The sequence below is a fragment of the Triturus cristatus genome, chromosome 4_2 (assembly GCF_964204655.1).
Source record: "Triturus cristatus chromosome 4_2, aTriCri1.1, whole genome shotgun sequence".
Classification (NCBI taxonomy): domain Eukaryota; kingdom Metazoa; phylum Chordata; class Amphibia; order Caudata; family Salamandridae; genus Triturus; species Triturus cristatus.
Genome location: NC_140586.1, coordinates 325,132,651 through 325,155,111, shown reverse-complemented (window position 1 = coordinate 325,155,111; position 22,461 = coordinate 325,132,651). Strand labels below are relative to the sequence as shown.

Genomic DNA, 22,461 nt, shown 5'->3' with positions numbered 1-22,461 from the left:
GGTAAAGCTGTGCACAAGCGGACCATCTCGCGATGGGTCGTGTTGTGTATTAAACTCTGCTATTCTTTGGCGAAAAAGGACCCTCCTGTTGGGCTGCGAGCCCATTCCACCCGGGCCACAGCGGCGACAACTGCCCTGGGACGGGGAGTCCCCCTTGCAGGACATCTGTCAGGCGGCGACGTGGGCTTCACTGCACACGTTCGCCAAGCACTATTGCCTGGACAGCCAAGTCTGGAGAGATGGCCACTTTGGCCGTTCTGTTCTCCAGGACTTTCTGGTGTGATCTTGGTTCGCAGTCCCACCTCCGGGGTTGGTATTGCTGGGGTATCTATTCTAAGGTGAGGAATCTAACTAACGTCTTTCTTTCAGATGAACAAGTTACTTACCCTCGGTAACGATGTATCTGTAAGAAACATTAGTTAGTTAGATTCCTCACCGACCCACCCAGCCTCCCCGTTCTGCGATCCGACATCTAGGGTTAAGGTTCTCCCTTTCAGGGCCCTAGATTTTTTGGCACCAGTGTCGGTCTCTTGCATGGATCAGCGTCCCTGGCGCGGAAAGCTATGTACAAGAACTGACGTCAGTGCGCGAGGGTGGCGTCTAAGTACTCCGACAACGTCATTCCGGCGCACGACGCCAACGACGGACGCGGAGCCGCAGACGACGCCTAGCGACGTGCAAGGGGTATTGCTACAAAAATCTTTACGGATCCAGTCTGACGCCTGGGGATATTCTAAGGTGAGGAATCTAACTAACTAATGTTTCTTACATATACATCGTTACCGAAGGTAAGTAACTTGTTCTTTGCGTACAGTCTGAACACCAGCCTCTGAAATACAACATATGTAAGACTTTTTCATCAAAGGTCATTGAAGCCAGCGAGAGGGGGGGTTGGTATTTTCGTTACAAATTGCTTCAGGCAGGGAGTCAGTAAGCAGTGAGTAACCTAATTGTGCCATGCGAAGAAGTACATGGAAACTCGCTCTGTTGATGAGAAATGGGCTTAATCTGCGCTGTTGGACAAAACGCTTGGGCCAGTGCAAACCTCTGTATGACTGCTCCTAAGCTGTAGCATTCTGGATTGCCCTTGTCATCAAAGATGCTGTCTTCAAAGACTGTTGAAATCTTCACCACTGATGATCAAATTTACCACCTATACAGTAAGGTAACTGTCCACTGCTCCTTGGCCCATTGACATCAAAGACTGTCTAAAATTTCGGTTGGACATAACTCAAGACTTTGGAAAGTTGGGCCAGTTGTTTGTCTCAGTTGACATATCTTCAGAGGGTCAATCTAGGTTAGAATAGCATAAATATGTTGGACAGCTGCTTACATAACTTTGTGTCCCAATATATTGGAAGACTTCTTCAAGACAAAGTTTGAGCGCATTACATGAGTGGGAATGTCTATGACCCCAAGTCGTGCTCTGACTGCCGGACCTTGAATCCGAAGTCTTCGTGGGAGCGGTCCCAAAAGCTTCTCGAGGCCCGGCAGTAGGCTCCGTGCCGTTCGAGGTCCCGGGCGCGTAGGAGGTCGACGGACCGGTCGCGGAGCCATCATCACTCCTCATCCAAGTGTTTGCACTCGGGGTCAGGTAAGTTGAAGCACAAGAAGAAGTCAAAGAAGCATCGTCGCTCTTCGACTTCTCCCTGTCCGTCGGCCGACGCGACGAGGGATGTGGATGGTGCCCATCACGTGGCTCCGCGTGCGGAGCCCAAAGGGCCGACTCCGGGCTTCCCTACCTTCCCGGGATCTGGAGCGACCCCTGCCCAGCTTCGTCAGTTTTACGAAGTGATGCATGCCATCTTTGGGCAGCCCTACTCCATTGGCGCGCTCCAGCCTCGGCACCGCAGGGCCCCCTTGGATCCAGGCCTGGATCCGGATTGGCACCGGTCGACCTTGTGACACCTCCCCCAGCGCCGATTCCACCAGCACCACGTCCGCAACCTGCATCGGCTGTGTCCCCAGCCAACTCCAACCCCGGCCTCCTCCTTGAGGTAGACACGGAGCGGACAGGCGTTGACAGGTACTTTTGTGCCCCTGTTCTACCCTGGCTCTTTGAGACCATATTGGCCGCTAGAGGAGAGTGAGGAAGGCTGGGAGGGGTCTGGAGACCCTTTAACAGACCAGTTAGGTTATGAACCGGACTGGCGAGAGGAACTGGGGGAAGCCAGTGGTCTGGATACCTCACCAGACCTTGGAGGGAGCGTTGTATGCAGTGGTGTTGCGTAGGTCGGCTGAGGCTCTCCACCTCGAGTTACCTACGGTGGCAGTCAGGACTAACCTCCTGACAGAGGTGCCCATGCTGCTGTTTAATGAAGCCCTAACAGACATCCTTTCGGGGACCTGGTCCAGGCCTAACTCAGGGGCTCCGGTGGATAGGATGATTGCCCGATGCCACCGTCCGGCCGACCCCACTTTCCTCTCCCAACACCCCACCCCTGAGAGCTTGGTGGTCCCAGCCTCCACATCCAAAGGTGCATTCCCTAATGCACCACCTGATAGGGAATTCAAAAAGCTGGACCATCTTGGGAAGGAGATGTTTTCTTCTTCCAGCTTGGGACTGTGGTCGGTAAACACTGCATGTCTGTTGGGCCGTTACACCCACTCCGTGTGGGATACGGAGGCACAAGTGCTGCCCCAGTGCCCGTAGGAGGCCCAGGCCATACTCTCCTGTGCAGTTGCCGAGGGGAGAGACGCAGCAAAGTTTACCATTCGCTGTAGACTGGATAGCGCCGACTCGCTAGGCAGGACAATTTCCACGTCGGTAGCCCTTCGACGCTACACCTGGTTGAGGTCGACTGGTTTTTCAGGGGATGTCCAATCCACTCTTATGGACATGCCCTTTGATGGTCATCGCCTATTTGGCGTCCAGGCAGACATCGCCCTGGAGCGCTTTAATGACTCTCGGGCTACGGCCAGGTCCTTGGGCCTCTCCACCACCCGCCCTGTGCAGTCTGCCTTTCGCCCCTTTTGTGGCTACGGAAGGGGTGCCCCGCCATGTCCTGCCCAGAGCCACAGGCCAGCGAAAGCTGTTCAGCACCAGGGCGGCCGGGGACGTGGGAGCCACCGCCGTGGTTCTGGGGGTCTGCGGGTGGGCCAGTCCACCACACCCCCCTTTGCAGCAGCCTCCAAACCTTCCTAGTCGGACCTTTCAGGGTCACCAAACGCCATTGGCGGCAGGATTCGCCATCACCTCCCCCACTGGGGCACCATCACGTCGGATAGGTGGGTTTTGCAAATAATCCAAAAGGGGCTACTCCCTCCCCTTAGAGACTACCCCTCCCGCCATGCCGCCTCCGTACCATCGCATGTCGGAGGATCATCTGGCCCTTCTCCAACAGGAACGTTCAGCACTCCTGTACCAAGGGAGCTATCGAGAAAGTTCCTGTCCCAGAAGTAGGTCGTGGCTGCTAATCCCACTACTTTCTGGTGCCAAAAAGGACAAAGGTCTGTGTCCTATCTTGGATCTCAGGAACATCAACCGCTTCCTCCGGAAGGAGAAGTTCAAAATGTTGACACTAGCTCAGGTCCTGTCTACCCTAGACTCTGGAGACTGGATAGTAGCGTTAGACTTGCAGGACACTTATTTCCACATCCCCGTCATGCCGGCCCACTGGCGTTACCTGCGGTTCACAGTAGGCCACAAGCACTTTCAGTTTACCGTGCTCCCCTTTGGCCGTACCAGCGCCCATCAGGTGTTCACAAAAGTGATGGCAGTGGTCGCAGCTCATCTGCGCAGATCAGGGGTTCCAGTCTTCCCCTATCTCGACGAATGGCTGTTGAAGGCGGGCACGCCCCAGCCTGTTGTCTCCGACCTCCAGACTATGGCCGACTTCCTGCATTCACTGGGGTTTTCCTTCAATGTGTCACACCTGACTCCCTCTCAGACGCTCCTCTTCATCGGAGTGGTTCTGGACACAACACAGTTTCTGGTCTATCCTTCCGAACAGCGAGTCCGGGATATTCGGGCTATGATTCTGATCTTTCAGCCTCTATCCTGGGTTTCGGTCAGGATGACCCTTCGGCTACTGAGCCTGATGGTCTCCTGCATCCTGCTGGTGGACCATGCCAGATGGCATATGTGGGCTCTGCAGTGGGACCTGACGTTTCAGTAGGCACAACATCAGGGGAACCTGTCCGATTGCGTCCAGATCTCGGAGGGCACTGCACACCAATTGCAATGGTGGCTAACGAACCAGGATTGGGTCGACGGCAGATCCCTCTCCCTTCTTCAACCAGAGTTCACAGTGGTGACCAATGCATCACTTCTGAGATGGGGCAGCCACATGGGGGAGGCAGAGATCAGAGGCCTCTGGTCTCCGGCAGAGTCCGAGCTCCACATCAGCCTTCTGGAGCTTCGGGCGATTCGTCTTGCGTTCACGGACAACACCACTGCCATGTGGTACTGCAACAAACAAGGCGGGTGGGGTCATGGACTCTGTCAGGAGGCCCACCACCTCTGGACATGACTGGATGATCACGGCATATCCTTGGTGGTTCAACACCTGGGAGGTTCCCTGAACGCCAGGGCGGACAAACTCAGCCGCAGGTGTATGATGGATCACAAATGGCGTCTTCACTCGGAGGTGGTGCAAGATCTCTTTCAGCAGTGGGGAGAGTCTTGGTTAGATCGATTCGCCACCTAAGAGAACGCGCAATGTCAGTAGTTCTGCGTGTTGGAAATTCCAAGGCGGCACTCGCTAGGTGAAGCTTTCCATGCTGAAGAAGTTCAAGCGCAAGTTATTCTTGTGGCTCCGGATTGGGCACGAAGAGTCTGGTATCCCGAACTGCTCAACATGGCCATCGATCCTCCGGGAGGATCTTCTGTCGCAGTAGCAGGGGATGGTCCTCCACCCGAACCTGTCCAGCCTCCACTTCCTTGCGTGGAGTTTGAGCGGCGGCAGTTGACATCATTTGACTTGCCTCCCGAAGTTTGTGATGTTATCTTGGCAGCCAGGCGTCCCTCCACTAAGACGGCATACGCCTGCAGATGGAACAAATTTGTGGGTTGGTGCACAGCAAAGGCTGTGGATCCCCTTTCCGACGCTCTTTCTGAGGTTCTCTTGTCCCTCCTTTCTTTGGCCCAGCAGGGCTCTGCTCTGGGCACTCTTAAGGGCTATCTCTCAGCCATTACAGCCTTTCTTAGGCTTCCTGATCAGCCTTCTCTTTTCAAGTCTCCTGTTGTAAATCGCTTCCTTAAAGGCATTACTCATCTCTTTCCTCCTGTTCCCTTCATAATGTCTCAGTGGGACTTGAACTTGGTTCTTACATACCTTGAGCTGCTACATAACTGTCCCCTCAGGCATCTAACTTTGAAAACTGCCTTTCTGGTGGCCATCACCTCTGCGGGCAGGGTGAGTGAGCTACAAGTTCTTTCTTTCAAGCCTCCCTTTCTGGCTGTCCATCCTGACAAGGTCGTCCTCAGAACTATACCTTCCTTTCCTCCCAAGATGGTTACTTCTTTCCACATTGACCAAACCATCACTTTGCCCACCTTCTTTCCACTTCCGCATCCTTCAAAAGAGGAAGAGAGGCTCCACCGTCTGGATCAAAAACGTGCGCTTTCCTTCTGCTTGGATCGCACCAAACAATTCCGGGTGGACGATCAGCTCTTTGTCAGTTACATGGGCGCAAAGAAAGGTCGGGCCGTGCACAAACGGACCATATCCAGGTGGGTCGTTCTGTGCATCAATGCCTGCTATTCTTTGGCAAAGAAGGAGCCTCCAGTGGAACTGTACGCCCATTCCACCAGGGCGACGGCAGCTACCACAGCTTTGGTGTCCCCCTAAATGATATCGTTCACTAAACACTACTGCCTGGACAGCCAAGTCCGGAGAGACGGCTTCTTTGCCCATTCTGTTCTCCAGGACTTTCTGGTGTGATCTTGGTTCGCAGACCCACCTCCGGGGTTGCTATTGGGGTATCTATTCTAAGGTAAGGAATCTATAACTAACTGTTTCTTTCAGATGAACAAGTTACTTATCTTCGGTAATGATATATCTGTAAGAAACATAGGTCAGTTATAGATTTCTTACTGCCCCACCCACACTCCCCGTTCTGCGAACTGACTAATAGGGTTAAGGACTTCCCTTCAGGGCCCAAGTTTTGTGCACCAGTGGTTAGTGTCTTGCATGGCTCTGCGCTTCTGGCGTGGAAAGTCGTGTACAGAACTGACGTCAGCGCACAAGGGCAGCGTCTATGTAGCTACTGCGACGTCATCCCAGTGACCACGATGCCTACAACGAACGCGGTGTCGACCGACGCCACCTTCGGACGCGCAGGGGTACTGCTGATGAAAAACTTTCCGGATCCAGTCTGCCGCCTGGAGGTAATTCGAAGGTAAGGAATCTATAACTAACCTATGTTACTTACAGATATATCGTAACCGAAGGTAAGTACCTTTCTGATGGATACATCTGCCAGTGGATTCCTCACCTTGTGAATATCCCCTGCACCAGCAACATTCAGAAACTTTTGTAGCAGTCCACGCCGATGAGGTCGAAGACGACGTCACAGAGACACAGCTCCGCTCGCGACTCTGCTGACGTCACCGGCTCCATAAGAAGACCTCGTCGGCGTGATGACGTCAGATCCCTTTTTTCCGCGCCGTTGACGCCAACGGATTTCGGGACTCTCTCTCTGTAGCTGTACTTGTTACTTTGTTTTCTGCTGGTTTCTCTCTCTCTTCTTCAGCTGGAACGACGAAGAAGTCTGATTTTAAACCTTGTCGAGAATGTGGGAAGCACATGTCGATAACTGATCCGCATGAAGACTGCGTGTGGTGCCTGGCATCGAACCATGATGTGGAAGGATGTTCTTGCTGTCGCAAGATGAGCTCCAAGGCTCTTAAGGAGAGGGAAGCGAAATTGTTCATTGCCAAGATGAAGAAGGAAAAAAGAGGACGGAGAAGATCGAGGTCGAGGTCGGCGTCGACTTCGGGGCATGCTTCTAAGTCCAAGAAGCACAAGAAAAAGAAGAGGCATTCATCTCGACATCACTCAGATAGGGATGCGGCTCCGAGATCGACATCGCCCTCCCGACGCCGTAAGGACTTTGTATCTCCTTCGCCTGTTCCTGATTCACCTTTTGGCCTATCGTCACCTGTGGCTTCACCGGAGCATTCTCCGGCTCCATCTCCGACGCCGGCTCCATCTCCGGCTCCGGGTTCGTCTCCGATTGAGGAGCCTTCTGCTCCGGGTGAGCCTTCGGCTCCGCTGATTCCACCGTCGGCGCCTGTCGGCCCAATCCGGTGATGCCTGAACAATATCCTGCATTTCCAGGCCCAGGTCAGGACCCTACGCATTCTCTTAATGCTATGTATGGAGTCTTCTCCAGAGCCATGTACTCCTCTGGTGCACCTTCGGGTCCTATGGTCCTATGGCCTTCAGTTTGGGAGTTCCCCAAGCTTATCCTCAGGCTCCCTTCATGCCATTTTTTCAGGCGACGCTGTCTTAGCATCTACCGGAGCGGAGGACATCGACGCCGCTGCCTTCTTCACCGGCGCCGACTCTACCTCGTTCAACGCCGGCTGTCCCTTTGGACCCACGCTCGACGCCGGCTCCGGCGCCGTCGGATTCGGTCACAGCGCCGCCGACTCCTGTTGTGTGGATCAGGTCTAGGAGGGAGGCCAAAAGGGTGCTGGATGAACAGAGGTACCTGATGGAGGAAGTAGAGGAAGGTGAGCTGATGGAGTCGGACGATGTGTTTGATTGAGTTGAAGGAGGCTAGTGGCCTGGATTTATCACCTGAATGGGAGATTACTCCTCCTTCTGAAGCTCCTTCAAAGGATGTGGCTCCATACCACGCTGTTATTAAGAAGGCGGCTGAACTTTTAGATCTGCAGTTGCCTTCTGCAGAGTTCAAGCCTAACATCCTAAAGGAGGTTCTGCACTCTCCTTCTACTGCATCGGAGCCTTTACTCCCTTTTAATGACGCCATTATAGAACCAGTAATGGAGGTGTGGCGTAAGCCCTTCTCTGCTCCTGCAGTTTCTAAAGTTATTGCTAGGAGGTATAGGGCAGCTCCAGGGGACCCTGACTTTTTTACATCTCACCCATCTCCGAAGAGGCTGGTGGTTCAGGCTGCCTGTTCCAGAAAATCGACAGGTCCTTTTCCCCAAGTCCCGAGTGACAGGGAGGCGAAGAATTTGGATCAGTCGGCCAAGAAGGTCTTCTCACCTGCCAGCATGGCCCTTAAATCGACGAATGCCACCTGTCTTTTGGGCCGATATATCCATGCTCTTATGGACTCAGCAAAGCAGCTAGCCCCAAAGCTGTCAGAAGAGGATAGGATGAGTTTCAATGAGGTCCTTTCGGATACCCAAGCGGCAGCACGTCAGGTGATCCAAAGTGGCTTGGATACAGCTGACTCGATTGCAAGAGTCATGGGATCTTCTGTTGCCACCAGGAGGAGTGCGTGGCTTAAATCTTCAGAGTTCTCCCCTGATGTCCAGTCAACGCTCTTGGACTTGCCTTTTGATGGCTCTGGACTTTTTGGCAAGAAAGCGGATGCTGCGCTTGAAAGATTTAAAGAGAGTAAGGCCACGGCTAAATCTTTGGGCCTTCAAACTCAGCCAAGGGGTTCGTTCAAGAGGTACAGGTGCTTCGGAAGGTCAACCTTTCGTTCTTACAGACAGCCCCAGCAGCAGCAACAGCAGCAAAACACTCTGTATAAGAGCTACAGAGGCAGAATCAGGGGTCGCACTCGAGGTCGACAGCTCTCCTCCTCCTCCTCCTTCTCAGCCCCTCCCACAACTGCAAAGCAGCCCTAGATCCACCATTCTGGATCATGTTTGTCCTGTGGGGGGCCGGCTTACCCATTTTCTACAAGATTGGGAATCTGTTACTACAGACCTTTGGGTTCTAGATCTTGTAGAAAATGGGTTCGCCCTTTCCTTTCGAGAATTCCCTCCTAATTCCCCTCCTTGTCAAGGGGCTTGCTCAGAGGACCACTGTCTTCTCCTGCAGGAGGAAGTCCTGACGTTACTGAAAAAAGGTGCGATAGAGGTGGTTCCAGAGCAGGAGAGGGGTCAGGGATGCTACTCCCGGTATTTCCAGATTCCGAAAAAGGACGGCAGATTGCGTCCAATATCGGACCTCAGGATCTTGAATCTTTTTCTGAAGCAAGAGAAGTTCAAGATGCTCACCCTTGCACAGGTTCTTCAAGCGCTGCATCAGGAGGACTGGATGGTGTCGATCGACTTGCAGGATGCGTATTTCCACATCCCCATCCTGAAATCGCACAGGAAGTATCTCCGGTTTACGGTAGGGTCGCAACATTATCAGTTTGCGGTTCTTCCGTTTGGTCTTTCTACTACACCTCGAGTCTTCACCAAGGTGATGGCAGTGGTGGCAGCCCATCTCAGAAGGTCGGGGATTCCAGTTTTCCCCTATCTGGACGACTGGCTGATCAAAGCGGAGTCGCCAGAGAAGGTGCTTCATCATCTGCAGGTTACAACTCAGCTGTTGTACAAATTGGGTTTCTCAATAAACGTGCCCAAATCTCACCTGGTGCCCTCTCAGCGCAACCTGTTCATAGGGTCAGTACTGTTCACTACTGTGTGTCGAGCATTCCCACCTCCACAAAGGATTCTCGACATACAGGAAATGATTCCCTTGTTTTACAGTGGAGCGGTCGTTCCAGTCCTGAAGGTCCTTCACCTGCTCGGTCTGTTTGCTTCCTGCATTCTGTTGGTCAACCATGCACGCTGGCACATGAGGGCGCTCCAGTGGTGCCTCAGCAGGCAGTAGTATCAGCACAAAGGTGATCTCAGGGACTCTGTGAGGATCTTCAGAGAAGCTGCGGCAGATCTGTCTTGGTGGAGCGTGGAGGGCAATCTGTCTCAAGGAAAGCCTTTCCATCTACCTCCATCGGTGGCCACAGTAATAACGGATGCATCCACTTTAGGGTGAGGTGCTCATATGGGGGATCTGGAGATCAAGGGTCTTTGGTCTCCAGAGGAAAGTTTGCTTCACATCAACCTCCTGGAATTGCGGGCGATACGTTTGGCGCTCAAGGCCTTTCACCCTTCCCTTTGCTGTCAGTCTGTTCAAGTCCTGATGGACAACACTACCGTGATGTGGTATGTCAACAAGCAAGGAGGAGTGGGGTCTCTTTGTCTCTGCAGAGAGGCTCTGTGTCTCGTGTCTCTGGTCCTGGGCTCAGGATCATCAGATTTGTCTGATGGCAAATCATCTGGCTGGGGTTCTAAACGTACGTGCAGACAGTTCTCTGCCGACCACGAGTGGAGGCTTCATCCGGAGGTGGTTCGTCACGTCTTTCGGATGTGGGGAACTCCTCGGGTGGACCTGTTTGCCACTCACGAGAACGCTCACTGCCCATCATTCTGCACTCTCCAGTATCCGATGCAGGGAGCATTGGGGGACGCGTTTGGGGCTCACAACTGCTTTACGCGTTTCCTCCCATACCCTCGATTCCTCGGGTTCTGAGGAAGATTCGCCAAGACCAGGCCCAAGTCATATTGATCGCCCCGGATTGGCCAAGAAGGGTGTGGCATACAGATCTTCTCCACCTCTCCTCGTGCCCTCCGCTCCGTCTCCCTCTCAGGGCAGACCTCCTCTCGCAGTCGATGGGACAGGTTCTACACCCCCACAGCTTACACATTCATGCCTGGAGATTGAACGGGGCAACCTGAATTCTTTTTCTCTCCCGCCAAATGTGGTAGATGTAATTTTGTCTGCCAGACGTCATTCCACCAAATCTATCTATTCCTATAGGTGGTCTAAATTTGTGCTCTGGTGTGGGGAGAAGTCAATTGATCCTTTGAGGGCTCGTTTATCTGACATTCTTCAGTTTGCCCTTTCTCTTGCTCAGCAAGGTTTTGCTGTAGCCACTGTAAAGGGATATCTTTCAGCTTTTTCGGCATTCCTTTGTTTGCCGGATCAGCCATCATTATTTAAATCTCCTATAGTTTTACGTTTTCTGAAAGACCTTACAAACAAGTTTCCTCCTACCCCTTTTATTGTGCCTCAATGGGACTTAAATCTTGTCTTAACTTATCTGATGGGTTCTCCCTTCGAGCCCTTACACAAGTGTCCCTTGAGACTGTTGTCTTTCAAGACGGTTTTTCTCATTGCGATCACCTCGGCAAGGAGGGTAAGTGAGCGTCAAGCTCTGAGTTCAAAACCCCCGTTCTCGACCATTCATGCTGAAAGAATGGTACTCAGGACCAGGGCTGCTTTTCTGCCTAAAGTGGTAACTCCCTTCCATCTGGGGCAGTCCATTACCCTCCCTACCTTCTATCCTCCCCCTCACCCTTCCAAGGAGGAGGAGCGGCTTCACCGCTTGCACCCTTGTTCTACCTTGACAGGACAAAAGACTTTCGAGTTGACGACCAGCTCTTCGTGGGCTTTGTTGGCTGCAGGATAGGCAGAGCGGTGCACAAGCGCACCCTTTCCAAATGGATTGTCTTGTGCATCAAGATCTGCTACTCTTTGGCCGGTAAGGAACCTCCAGAGGGTTTAAGGGCTCATTCTACTAGAGCTAAGTCTTCCACTTCTGCCTTGTCTAGAGGTGTTCCTGTGGAGGACATTTGTAGGGCGGCAACTTTGGCCTCCCTTCACACTTTCGCAAAGCATTACTGCTTGGATTCCGAGCTGAGAAGGGACGGACATTTTGCTTGTTCCGTCCATCTGAAAGAAACACGTTAGTTAGATTCCTCACCTTAGAATATCCCCAGGCGTCAGACTGGATCCGGAAGATTTTTCGTCAGCAATACCCCTTGCGCGTCGCTCGGCGTCGTGCGCCGGAATGACGTCGTCGGAGTACTTAGACGCCGCCCTCGCGCGCTGACGTCAGTTCTTCTTTTTTCCGCGCCAGTAAGCGCAGATCCGGGAGAGCTACCCCTTTTAGTCTTTTTTGACTAAGTTTTTTGATCCTTTTTGATCTTGTCTTGACTCCGGTGCCGGTAGGATGCCTGGTTTCAAAGCCTGTGCTGACTGCAACCGCTTGATGTCGGTTACGGATCATCACCGCCGGTGCCTTTACTGTTTGGGCCTCGACCACGACGCGGAGTCGTGTTCGGACTGCAAGGCCCTGACCTCGAAGGCTAGACGGGAGCGGTCCCGTAAGCTCCTCGAGCTTCGCCACTCGGCTCTGCGCCCCTCTCGATCCCGGTCCAGGAGGAGGTCCAAGGATCGGTCGCGGAGCCGCAGCCGACGTCATCATCGCTCGTCTGGCTCCAAGTCTTCGGGTAAGTCGAAGCACTCCAAGAAGCCCAAGAGGCGACACCGCTTTTCGGACTCCCCTCGCCGGTCGCGCGACTCGGCCGAGGGTTAGGGTGGTTCCACCCCCGCGGCTCCAGCGGATCCGCAGGCGCCGTGCAAGTCCCCATACCCGCCGGTCCCTGGGACTGACGCGGCGCCGGCGGAAGTCAGTGCCTTCCTCGCGGCCATGAGGAGCCTGGCTCCGCCGTCGACGCCCGCTGGCGCGCCTTCGGGCCCCGCGGACCCGACTGGGCAACCTTGCATGCCGGCGGCTCCGGCCCCGACGCCGCAGGTTCCCGAGGGACTCGTCCCCGCCGACGCCGGTCGACCTCGTCACGCCTCCTCCGCCGGCATCGACACCGGTTCCACCTCCGACGCCGGCTCCGCTCGGTGTCGAGCCCCAGTTCCGCCCCGCTCCGGATCCGGCGCTGTTACGGCGTCGATGGACGCCGCGTACGGCGCCGTTAGAGACACATTATGTCTATCGTCCGGCTCCGCTCCTCCCTCCTGTTTACCAGGAATCGGATGACGGGGGCGACTGGGAGGGGTCCGAGGATCCTATGGCCGTTCAGGCTCAGCTGTCACAGGACTGGGCAGATGAACTGGGGGAGGCCAGTGGTCTGGATACCTCACCAGACACTGGATTCATCTCTCCTCCGACTGTGGCTTCGGAGGAGGGTGCTGCTTTCTCTGTGGTGCTGCGCAAGGCGGCCGCAGCCCTTGGGCTCGAGCTGCCTGCCGTGGCTGTGAGGACTAACGTCCTCACTGAGGTGCTTCAGTCTGCAGCAAGCTCCACTGAGCCTCTGCTGCAATTCAATGAGGCCCTCATTGACGTTCTGCAGGGCACCTGGTCCAAGCCCTCCACAGTCCCTCCTGTGGACAGGAACGTCACCAGGCGCCACCGCCCTGCTCCGGGCGACCCCAGTTTTCTGTCCCAACACCCCACCCCCGAAAGCCTGGTTATCCAGGCTTCTACCTCCCAATCCTCCTTCCCGACCGGGATTTCAAGAGACTGGAACAGTTTGGCAAAAAGCTGTTCTCCTCCCTTAGTTTGGGTCTGCGGTCCTTGAACACCGCCTGTCTTTTGGACCGTTATTCCCACTCTCTGTGGGATACGGTGGAGGACGTGCTGCCCCTGTGTCCGGAGGAGGCCCAGACACGACTTACCCAGGCTCTGGCTGATGGGAGGGATGCAGCACGACATGCAATCCGATGTGGGCTTGACACTACGGACTCGCTGGGTAGGGCGATTTCTACCACGGTGGCGCTTAGACGTCACGCCTGGCTGCGGTCCACGTCCTTTTCGGGGGATGTCCAGAGCACTCTCATGGACATGCCCTTTGATGGCACTCGCCTTTTTGGTGAGAAAGCGGACAGTGCGCTGAATCGCTTTAAGGACTCCTAGGCTACGGCCAAGTCCTTGGGCCTCTCGGCCCCGCGGTCGCAATCTTCCGCCTTTCGCCCCTTTCGCGGCCAAGGAAGGGGTGCCTCCTCACGTCCGCCTAGCCACCAGCCGCAGAACCAACCTGCGCGCGGTCGCGGACGTGGTTTCCGCCGAGGCAGTTCTGGAGGACGACGCGGTCAGCCCACATCCACCCCGGCAGCATCCGTATCTCGGAGGATCATTTGCATCTTCTGCGAGAGGAAGTTTCGGCCCTCTTGGCCAAAGAGGCCGTCGAGCGCGTTCCGAGCCCAGAAGTAGGTCGTGGTTGTTATTCCCACTACTTTCTGGTTCCCAAGAAGGGCAAAGGGGGCCTACGCCGTATCTTGGACCTCAGGAATGTCAATGCCTTCCTCCGGAAGGAACGGTTCAAAATGTTAACTTTGGCTCAGGTTCTAGCTGCCCTCGACCCTGGAGACTGGATGGTAGCGTTGGACTTGCAGGACGCATATTTCCACATCCCCGACCTGCCGGCCCACCGGCGTTACCTGCGGTTCACGGTGGGTCAGCTGCACTTTCAGTTCACCGTGCTCCCCTTCGGCCTTACCAGTGCCCCTCGGGTGTTCACGAAAGTGATGGCGGTGGTCGCAGCTCATCTGCGCAGATCAGGGGTTCCAGTCTTCCCCTATCTCGACGACTGGTTGTTGAAGGCGGGCTCGCCCCAGGCAGTCGTCTCCCACCTCCAGACTACGGCGGATCTCCTGCATTTGCTGGGGTTTTCCATCAACGTGCCGAAGTCACACCTGAGTCCATCTCAGAAGCTCCTCTTCATCGGAGCGGTTCTCGATTCGGCGCAGTTCCGGTTCTATCCGCCGGAACAGCGGGTCCGGGATATACAGGCCCTGATTCCCATCTTTCGGCCTCTATCCTGGGTTTCGGTCAGGCTAGTGTTGCGGCTTCTGGGGCTGATGGCCTCCTGCATCCTACTAGTGCATCACGCCAGGCGGCGCATGCGGGCTCTGCAGTGGGACCTGAAGTTTCAGTGGGCCCAGCATCACGGCAACCTGTCCGACCATGTCTTGATCTCAGAGGGCACTGCACAGCAGTTGCAGTGGTGGCTCACGGACCGCGATTGGGTCACGGGGAAGAGGCTCTCCCTTCCCCAACCGGAGCATGTCGTAGTGACGGATGCGTCCCTCCTGGGATGGGGTGGCCATATGGGAGAGGCGGAGATCAGAGGCCTCTGGTCTCCGGCGGAGTCTCGCCTCCACATCAACCTGTTGGAGTTGAGAGCGATCCGACTTGCACTGAAAGCCTTCCTTCCCTCTGTCAGGGGAAGTGTCGTGCAGGTGTTCACGGACAACACCACCGCCATGTGGTATTGCAACAAACAGGGCGAGTGGGGTCGTGGACCCTTTGTCAGGAGGCTCTGCGCCTCTGGATGTGGCTGGAACACCAGGGCGTCACCCTAGTGGTTCAACATCTGGCGGGCTCTCTGAACGCCAGAGCAGACGAACTCAGCCGCCGGTGCATGATGGATCCCGAATGGCGTCTGAACTCCGAAGTGGCGCAAGGTCTCTTTCAGCAGTGGGGAGAGCCTTGGTTAGATCTATTCGCCACCGAAGAGAACGCGCAATGTCAGCAGTTCTGCGCGTTGGAATTTCCAAGGCGGCACTCGCTTGGCGACGCTTTTCGTCACGAGTGGAGTTGCGGTCTGTTGTACGCCTTTCCGCCTATACCACTTCTGCCCAGAGTGCTGAAGAAGATCAGGCACGACCGGGCCCAAGTCATCTTGGTGGCTCCGGATTGGGCACGAAGGTACTGGTATCCCGAGCTACTCAGTATGTTGACCGATCCTCCGATACGTCTGCCCCTTCGGGAGGATCTTCTGTCGCAGCAGCAGGGGACGGTCCTCCACCCGAACCTGTCCAGCCTCCACCTCCATGCGTGGAGATTGAGCGGCGGCAGTTGATGCCATTTGACTTGCCTCCTGAAGTCTGTGATATCATTCTGGCAGCCAGGCGTCCCTCCACAAAGACGGTATACGCCTGCCGGTGGAACAGATTTGTGGCATGGTGCACAGCAAAGGCTGTGGATCCCCTTTCCGCCCCTCTTTCTGAGGTTCTCCTCTTTCTTCTTTCTTTGGCCCGGCAGGGCTCTGCCCTGGGCACCTTGAAAGGTTATCTTGCTACCCTCTCTGCCTTCTTACCCTGATCAGCCTTCTCTATTCAAGTCCCCTGTGGTTCAACGTTTTCTTAAAGGCATTACCCATACGTTCCCTCCTGTCCCTTTCGTAATGCCTCAGTGGGACTTGAATCTTGTTCTCACATTTCTGATGTGCGCTGGACCCAAAGCGTGCGCTCTCTTTTTATTTGGACCGCACAAAACAGTTCCGGGTGGACGACCAACTTTTTGTTGGATACGTGGGTGCTAAGAAGGGAAAAGCTGTGCACAAACGGACCATCTCCCGGTGGGTCGTTTTGTGCATCAAAATCGGTTACTCCTTGGCGAAAAAGGACCCTCCTGTTGGGCTGCGCGCCCATTCCACTCGGGCTACAGCAGCTACTACTGCTTTGGGATGGGGAGTCCCGTTGCAGGACATCTGTCAGGCGGCTACGTGGGCTTCGCTACACACGTTTGCCAGGCATTATTGCCTAGACAGCCAAGTCCGGAGGGATGGCTTCTTTGGCCGTTCTGTCCTCCAGGACTTTCTGGTGTGATCTTGGTTCGCAGACCCACCACCGGGGATGGTATTGCTTGGGTATCTATTCTAAGGTGAGGAATCTAACTAACGTGTTTCTTTCAGATGAACAAGTTACTTACCTTCGGTAACGATGTATCTGTAAGAAACATTAGTTAGTTAGATTCCTCACCGACCCACCCATCCTCCCCGTTCTGCGAACTGACATCTAGGGTTAAGGCTATCCCTTTCAGGGCCCTAGAATTCTTTGGCACCAGTGTCGGTATCTTGCATGGCTCTGCGTTCCTGGCACGGAAGGCTATGTACAAGAACTGACATCAGCGCGCGAGGGCGGCGTCTAAGTACTCCGACGACGTCATTCCGGCGCAGGACGCCGACGACGGACGCGGAGCCGCAGACGACGCCTAGCGACGCGCAAGGGGTATTGCTGACGAAAAATCTTCCGGATCCAGTCTGACGCCTGGGGATATTCTAAGGTGAGGAATCTAACTAACTAATGTTTCTTACAGATACATTGTTACCGAAGGTAAGTAACTTGTTCTTCAGGACTTTCTGGTATAGAAGGGTGGACACCCTCCTCCGGGAGTGGGACTGCTGTAGGAATCTTTTCACAAGGTGAGGAATCCACTGGCAGATGTATCCATCAGAAGAACAAGTTACTTACCTTCGGTAACGCTTTTTCTGGTGGATACAGTATCTGCCTGTGGATTCTTCACTGACCCACCCGCTTCCCCGTTGTCCACCCTTGTATACCTACAATTTTAATGATGGTGTTTCAAAATGTATTTATTACTGTCAAAGGCATTGTGTTGTTTCTTTGCCTTCCTTTTTATTTTCCACACTGTGTGTGTGTTGGTTTGTATATTATGTACTGCGTATACTGTGTATATATTGCTGTCAGTCCATCCGTGTGCCTCGAAGGCACGGAAAAAAGGGCGGAACCGACGTCATCACGCCGACGATGTCTTCTTATCGAGCCGGTGACGTCAGCGGAGTAACGAGCGGAGCCGTATCTCTGCGACGTCGTCTTCTACCTCATCGGCGTGGACTGCTACAAAAGTTTCCGAATGTTGCTGGCGCAGGGGATTATTACAAGGTGAGGAATCCACAGGCAGATACTGTATCCACCAGAAAAAGCGTTACCGAAGGTAAGTAACTTGTTCTGTTCGTCAATGTATTCTTCATTAAGGAAATCACAGGACATATGTCTAAGTAATAAAAAAACAATCATTGTCTGCTTTATGGTTACCAATTGCATACAATTGGAGAGTAAAGAAACCAGTGTATTTATTAGTATTCCAGCATGCCCTGGTTATTTCATCATATCATATGTTGGATTCAGCCATGTCGTCATCATCAAGGAAACTTTATTCCGTTTGTAAAAAAAATAAAAAAAAAGAGAAAGTATGCAAAACAACACAGATAAAAATAACAATTTCAAACCGTCTTTGTGCTCAGTGCATCTACATTAAACCTTGTAGCGAGTAACTCACTGCAATGATCTAAAACATAAACAATTACCTACTATAAAAGCAGCTGCAGATAAAATGCACACAACGATTAAAAGAACAATTATATAAAAGAAATCCTCAATAGTCTTCGACCTCAATATATCACAATGTGCCTTCCAAGAGTATAAAGTACATTGTTCATTGGAAAGATTACCATCTGGAAGTCAGAAAAGAAGAACTTGAGTTCAAATCAGTTATCGTATAAATAAATGCGTCTAATAAAACCTGCTGCAGAATAAAATTAAATCATCAGGCATATAGAGGCTTTTATAGTTCAGCACTAATGGGACATAGTCTTTAAACGTTTAAACTATATGTTTAATAAAAAGCGATTTACTGGAAAAACAGTTAGGCCCTAGGTGTCAGTCTTTAAGATTCTATGTGCAACAAAGTAGCATGTAACTTTTAGGTTCAAGCATGCTGGGTGTATCCACCTTCTGCGGGGATAACAGTACTCAGTGCAGAAGAACAAAACGTGTTCCTCTGTCAGCCATGTGATTTCATGTAACATTTTGTGAATCTGTACTTTAAAAAAAAATCTTTTTATTCATTTTATCAATACAATATGCACAACAATAACAATGCAGTAGCGTGTAGACATTGATGTCTCGACAATAGTGTGATTGGCAATAAAAACTTTGATAGAGGGAGGGGTAGCCAGATGTGGGCCAGGAAATCAGAGGCACAGACCAACATCAGGCAGACTCATCCACTCCAATGTCATGATAGAAGTACTGTGCAGAGGGGAACCATCCATACCCTCAAGCAGACCCACCAATAGCGGAGGGAGCTGGGGAGTTTGGGGTGAAGGGGGTGGGGGTGTCATCCGGTCATCCAACCTGATCTTGCTCCCGAATATTAAAGACGGATCAGCCCCATCTGCCCGTGGTGTGTCAGAGTCTGAGTCTGTATCGTCATTCAGGCCCGTGCCCTGACTATTCAGTCTGGTCAACATATTCCCCCAAATCTCAAGGTCGTGTTCTGCATTTTCATCTGTACGAACCTTCTGAAGTCTACGGGCCTGATTCACTGAACTAACTTAAGATAAAATCCTAAACTTACTACCATTTTGGTATTCACAGAAGGCACTTACTCATTTTGGTATTCACAGAAGGCACTTACTCATCAGGGAGTAAGTGCCTTGTGTGAATACCAAAATGGGTAACTGCACTTACTCATTTTGGTATTCACAGAAGGCACTTACTCATCAATGAGGTTTCGCAGGATCCGCAGGATCTTCAAATGGATCCCCCTCGACACGAGAAAAACCGTTACCCAGGCCCTCATCACCAACAGACTCGACTACGGGAACGCCCTCTACTCAGGAACTACAAACAAGCTCCTGAGACGACTCCAACGCATCCAGAACGCCTCGGCCCGACTCATCCTCGACATCCCCTGCCGCAGCCACATCACACTCCACCTGAGAGGCCTGCACTGGCTCCCCGTCAACAAAAGGATCACCTTCAAGCTCCTGATCCACGCACACAGAGCACTGCACAACACCGGACCCACCTACCTCAACAACCGACTCAGCTTCCACACCCCCACCCGAAGCCTCCGCTCAGCCAACCTCGCCCTCGCCACAGTCCCCCGCATCCGAAAAACCACCGCCGGCGACAGATCCTTCTCCTACCTCGCCGCCAAGACCTGGAACACTCTCCCCACCATCCTACAACAGACCCAGGACCTGCTGGCCTTCAGAAGACTCCTCAAGACCTGGCTCTTCGACCAGTAGCAACCCCCCCCCCCCCCCCCCCCCCCCCTCCCCAGCGCCTTGAGACCCTCTCGGGTATGTAGCGCGCTTTACAAATGCAGTGATTGATTGATTGATTGATAGGCGAGGATCAAAGTCGATAGAACACTCACTGGGAGGGCCCACAAATGGCAGGGCAAACAACAGAGTAGACTCAAGAAGAGGTAGTCTGGCAGCCTACATCACAGGAGGCTGCCAGCTCACAAGTCAGGGCTGTTACCTCCCTGGGCCCAGGGCTCCTACACACTGCGATGAAGCACCTTAAAAGCAACCAGGCTGAGCAGCATGAAGAGCAAACAAGGGTTGGATTGCCAAATGGGGCAACAGGCAGACATCAGGCAAGAGATGCCCACAGTAACCCACTAAATCAGAATCTTCAGAGGACCACTCTGTGGGAGGATAGATCGACACTGTGCACCTCCAAGCACAATAATCATCCAGCAATCTATGAGGTGTTGCTCACCCCCAGATACACTGCCAAAGGTTCCTACGACATTCTGAACAGGTCCAACATCCTACGTCTCATTAGACCACATCGAATCCTTGGCACAGATCACCTTAGATAACATAGAGTGGGTAAAGTTCAGAAGTTTAGAGAGGGATACTCTCGGAGTCTCCACCTTAGTCACCTTCACCCAAAAGCAAGTACAACAGGCAGTCCTCGGCGAAGCTCCACATCTCGCAAAATGGGGACATCGAAGCCACCGCTCTCAGCAAGCCGAAATACCCATACCTTTTGCTACCTAAACACGATCGGCGGGAGTCTACATCAATCCTCAAAGGCACAATGAATAAAAGCTTAGGAGGGAGAGAGAAACCTGAGCGACCAAGAACTCTGACAAAAATCCATATCTCGCACAGAGACACGCTGCGTAGAGTGCAGCCGCTCCAGCAAGAGCAGGTCCATACGGAGGAACCATGGCACAGCGTCCCTAACCAAAGACATAGCAATGTCAGCAGAGGATGCTCAACTTCAATTTGTGGTCAACAACGCAAATTAACCCTCATTTCATGGAAAATCGCCGGGTTAAGCAACATCTTCAGGGACCAGCCCACACAAGACTGCCTCTCAAAGGGGGACATTTTGTGTTTCCAGGAGACTTGGGCCAAGTCAACCACCCCAATCGGCGGCTTCAATGAACATCATACCAGCGACCAAAAAGACCATCTTTGGACACCCATCAGGAGGTCTATCCATTTTTTTAAATCATGCTTGCAAATTTAAAACTACAGCCATAAAAGTAGAAACACCTGACCTCCAAGTCATTACAATTGAGGCGCTGAGAAAGGGACAACAGCCCAATTCCCTGCTACTAATTAATTGCTACATTAATCCAGCGAAATGTCAAACTCAACTGGCCATGGAATCCTTTATCAGTATTCTGGAAGACATACTCATTAGATTTTAGCATCACGATGTGATAATTGCGGGAGATCTTAATACGAGAGGTCTGGATCAAGTTACAGCTGCACCCAGCAATGGGAAGAAGTTGGGCCTCTGATCTTCCTCCTTAAAAAATGTAAGCTACAATCCACTCGTGGAATAAAAAAGTCAGCTGCCCCTCACGGATCCCCAAGTCGACCTTTAGGAATATATCCACTATAGACTACATTTTAATAAAGGAAGGGCAGGCACATAAGCTATGCGACTTTGCAGTGGATGACAGTGCCACCTTTAGCCTGGCCGTAGAACCAGCGGAAGCTCAGGAAACAATTGGCGCAACCCTGGGTGAAGAATGATATTTAGCCCTTAAAACATTAAAATGGACCGCCAACCTTAGCAATAGCCTGTTGGAGTATGTAGCTGCAAGGGAGGAGGTATTTCAGACACGGCACACAAAGAACACCATAAGTCTTTGGAAAATGCTGATGGCAGATTTACAGAACAACATGGGAAATGCCAATCAAGCAAGAAAATGCCCCAACTCAAAATAACCCCTGCCGTAACAAAGAGCACCGAAGTGCCTGATACAATGTAAACAAGCTCTTAAAAAGATAATTAAGGCAAAAAGGAGTCCATTCGTCACAGATGACCACCATCTCGGCTCTGCGAACCACATATAAGAAGAAAGTGTGGGAGCTGAAAAGACAGCAAACGGAAAAGAACTGGCTTAAAGTGTTCTCACTAATTAAAGAAAAAGATAACAGCAAATTATGGAGATACATTAATAGCCTGAGCTCTCGAAGCCCGCCTAATGAAAACAGCGTCGTTGGCAATGTTTGGGAACAATATCTGAAGGGTCTGTACACGAGTGAATCATACAAGGTGAGCCCTCCCATCTCAGAGTGGTCTCAAGCAGCAGCTGAAGCCATCAAACCTCAAAGCGCACAGGAAGAAACCACAGTGCCCAGTCAGTTTGACGGTTACACAGTGGAGGAGACCGCCAGGTACATCAGGGCAATAAGAACCGATGAGGCCCCAGAGCCAAATGGTATTCCCGCTCAAGTTTTTAAGTCCGCTCTAGCTTTCTTTGCATCCATCCTTACACCGCTATATAATCACTCATACTTCACAGCATTATTAGTACAATCCTGGAAAGTCTCAATCCTTTTTCCAATACACAAGAAGGGTGACCACTCAAACCCTGCCAACTATAGGCTATTAGCCCTGCTCGACATCGAAGCAAAGGTTTATGCCCGCCTACTACTAAGAGACTTAGAGGACTGGGTGGATAAGAACAGTATCCTCCCGCCTTATCAAACTGACTTCAGGGCAAATAGCTCCACCATGGACATTATCTTATTGCTGTCTTACCTCTCGAAGAAAGCGGTAATGAGTAACAAGCTGCCCCTGTTTTGCTACTTTATAGACTACTCCAGGTTCTTCGACAGAGTTAATCGAGGACGATTATGGGCAAAACTCGAATCCAGGGGGATCCTGGCAA

At 52.5% G+C, this 22,461-nt stretch overlaps 1 protein-coding gene across 5 annotated transcripts in view; it reads left to right on the top strand.

Annotated features, from left to right (window-relative positions):
* SWT1 (SWT1 RNA endoribonuclease homolog) overlaps nucleotides 1-22,461 on the top strand; it is a 976,200-nt gene that overhangs the window by 911,107 nt on the left and 42,632 nt on the right. The window lies entirely within an intron of this gene.